Genomic DNA, 3,986 nt, shown 5'->3' with positions numbered 1-3,986 from the left:
AACGAAATTCCGAATCATTTCTAGCAGCGTCTGTTTCTGGAAAAATCATGGTTTTAAAAAGTATGAGTATTCTTCGGTGACATTTCAAAAACACGAATTGTAGCTGTTATGTCCTATGACATCTAGAATAATTATTCATATTTTATTCAATGATTCATGCGTAAGATTATGAAAAAGAGGAATGCTCTTTCGATTACTCGTTCTATCTATACACAGATCAAGATAAAAATAAAAGTTCATCTATACTACTTTTTGTAAGAATTTTTTTTGAGATTATGTTCAATTGAGATTACATTAAAATGTCATATATTTGGCCCATATTTGCTGGAATTCAGGCACATGGGACAATTATGGCTAACTAAGAAAAGTATATTTTTCATTTATTTTCGTATAAATACTAACCTCGAAGCATCGCGTTAGAGTTGGTGTATCGCAAATGAAACACCGTAGTTTTATGAGTACCATTTGCTGGTTTATGATAAGCCCTCAAGAATATCATTTAATTCGACAATAAAAGGTGCTGGAAAACGTTTATATCTTTTGGTTTCACAAAAATTAAAAAGACTTAATAAATAAATATCTACTCATAAATATTCACTCATGAAAAATTACATGCCCGCAGAAAACGCCTAATATTAAAGGTTTCAAAGTTTCCTGTATTTCGGTGTATATTTATTAGTATTGGCCAAAAATGAGTTGTTGAACTTTTGAAAGTTGCGCCATCGATATTCGCCGTTCACAACGACAACTTGTTTGCAAATCCTCATAAGTAGATATAGTGTCTCATTGAGGACTTTAGAAGCCGTAATGCCAGTATTCCCCACCAATATGTACTGAATCCGCTGCAATACAGGTATTGCGAGGCGTACACAACAAAGTTCTAGCATCTTTGGGTACGTTATCCGTAATGTGACTTTTTAATAGGGCAAGCAATGAGTTCAGAGGCGGTATGCTTGATTTGAAATTTTATCGCCCAGTTCAAATCCTCTTTTGAAATCTGTCATACCAGCTTCAAGTTATCATAAGTTTCTGGGGATTCTGATTCAGAATCCAACTCATCATTTTCACAAGCTGCTCATTTGTAGGCGTATTAATTCAGCTGCCTCCGGTCAGAACTCATTGGCTGAGGATTTTGCTCATCGGCGCTATAGATACTTCAGTGGCATTTGCTTGAATTGAATCACTTTCAGAACATCCAAAAGCGATTTCTGTAGTTTTGAGTTGGGACAATAATACCTTTCTTTTGACGGGTAAAATTACCATTACGCTTAATTTTTCAGCACAACTCGTCGCTATCAGGAGAAATTATAGTTATTGGTGATTTCTTCTAATGTCCATTTTCCACGGTAGGAGAAAACCTTGACTTGTTGAAAGGTGAAAGTTACCAAAGTTTTAGACTGGAATATTTTTAAATAATTTCAACGGTATTGTAACATACGATGAACATTTAGGTAACATCCAAAAAGGGGTTTTATGGAGATTAATGCAACTATTATGCGTAATTCGAAGCAATACGTGTCGTATGTGGTTGACTGTTTCCGATTCATGTAACATAACTTTGTTTTCGAAACAAATTATTAACAGGAAATGTGATGACATTTTGAAATTGATTTCAGAGAAGATGTTGCCGGAAAGTTGTTTGGAGGAGGCTTGAGTTTTCTAGAAAAGGAGGCTTTTCGATGCCTCTAGGGCAAGTCTTTTGAGCTTTGTTTGCTGCAACTGTTAGTGCTCAAAATCAAAAATATTTCCACCATTATTCCGCATCCTGTAAAATAATATTAGAGTATCCGCTTTTTCAATACCAGCCTTCAGCTGGCGACTGAAACACACTCGTAGAGGGTATGATTGTATTGTACATTACGATATGATCTCTGGCGGAAGATCAGGGAAACAAATTCAGTTCAAATAAATCCATCCGATAGTTCACATCATCCGCGTCTATAGTTTCGGATAGTCGGGAGACTGGATCGGACACACTAGAATAAAGTAATATCGTTTCAGTTAGCAAAACCGCGCGTTTTAGTTTTCGTCGAAAGAAAGTAAGCCCGGAGCCAACCTGTTTCGAATCTTTGGTGACCCCATACCTCACAAGCTTCTTTGAAAGAGAAGCTCTTGAGCTTCTTGAAAGGAGGCTTGTGGCTTTCTGAAAGGAGCTTCTGAGCCTCTTGAAAGGAGGCTTCGAACCTCTTGAAAATAGGCTTCTGATGCTTCTTGAAAGTAGCGCTGTCGAGCTCTCTTGAAAGGAGGCTTCTGGAGCCTCTTTGAAAGGAGGACTTGAACCTCTTGAAAGGAGGCTCCTGCATTCTTGAAAGGAGGTTTCTCATGCTTCTTAAAAAGGCTTCCGAGCCCTTGAAGGAAGGCTTACGAGCTCTTTTGAAAAGGAGGCAACCCAACTCTGAAAGGAGGTTTGAAGTGCCCAGGAGGCTTCTGAGCCTCGTGTAAGAAGGCCTCAAGCTGCCGGAAGAAGGCTCTTTATATATTTTTGTAGTGATGTTTCTAATCCCTTGCAAACGAAGCAACCGAGCGGCCAGTAAAAATCATTTTGCTCATTCAGTTTTGGTTTGTTCGATCTTTTGTTCCGGCAGCCCTTACAATATTGTGCCGGTTAGAAAGCAGAATTCAATTGGGATTTATTTGATCGCATTGCATATTATGTACAACATAAAAATTTTGAAATAAATACACAATTATCAAAACTATTTCCAATGAGTTTTGATTTGGAAATCTCTGGTGTAATACGTCCGCCATTACGCATTTTTGTCCGAGGTACCCCTAGGGCCAGCGAAAGTACCCCAGGGTACATGTACCCAGGTTGAGAACCGCTGTACTAGAGTATGGAGTGCAATCTGGCTTATCATTCCGTTCACATTGAACGCATCGAGAGAATACAAAACGCTTCATCTACTACGCCTGCGCCACTTACCATGGAGGATCCATCAAACCCGCCTCCATACCGAAATCGTTGTGCTTTTGATTGGACGAAAACACAGGTACCGTCGAGGCGATGCTTCAGGAGGATGTTTATTTTCGGACGTCATAACGTGCAACATCGACTGCCGTTACATCCTGAAGAAATGTTCGATTTTATGCACCGTCTCCGTCAACTCAGGAATCGTCAACTGTTATGATCCATGGCCACCGCACATGATGGTCAAAATAATCTACCGCTGACTTATGCTGCAGACTATTCAACGAAGTGTGTGTTTTTTCTGACTTTTAATGTTAGCAAATTCGCTTTAAAATGGATTTAAGTCCAGGCCTGCTCCAACCTTTTCAAGCCACGGGCCACTCCTTAGAATTTACACTTGTTGGCGGGGCCCGAAAATATTTGATATATAACCCTCGTTTGAATATTTTCAAATTATTGCCCTTTTGATTAAAAACACGATTTTTACTTTCAAACCACTCTTTTGTGTATTTCGTTTTGTCGTTGCATTAGGGATCCATTTGAAAACATTTCAAGTAAATTATTCATCGGTAAACGGCGTTGAAAAATGGAAATTTCAAAACTTTATTGGCATTTGAACAGATTTCCATGAACTGTTTTCAGCAGGATGAAAAGAAATGTACCTGATTTCAGCAACCCACTGTGCCAAAGTGCTTTATGCTCATGTCATTGAGATGTTTTGCGTCACCATCTATTCAGGATTATTCATTTCGATAGTTTTCGCGTATCTTGTAAACAATAGTGCCTCTTTTCTAAAAAAAAAAACAGTCTCTCTAGCATGGTACCAAGGCTTTAGCCAATGAACTTCGCACATTACAGCAAGTCTCCGTTGCATTCTGCCATTTCATTCATTCGTCAACATAGTTTATAATTGGTAGTGGTTGAGTTCCTTAACGTTGGCTAAAGTTGATTGTCTTAATAACAAGCGTCAATACTTGAGGAATATTGAACGTTTTCGCAGTATAAATCGATTCTTTGGTAATATGCAATACGGCAGGGAAATATGGCTACCTTGTGATTGCTTTCCATGCTTAAAATT

The sequence above is a fragment of the Armigeres subalbatus genome, chromosome 2 (assembly GCF_024139115.2).
Source record: "Armigeres subalbatus isolate Guangzhou_Male chromosome 2, GZ_Asu_2, whole genome shotgun sequence".
In the NCBI taxonomy this organism is placed as follows: Eukaryota; Metazoa; Arthropoda; class Insecta; order Diptera; family Culicidae; genus Armigeres; species Armigeres subalbatus.
The sequence above is the reverse complement of the archived record's forward strand: the minus strand, read 5'-3'. Positions refer to the sequence as shown.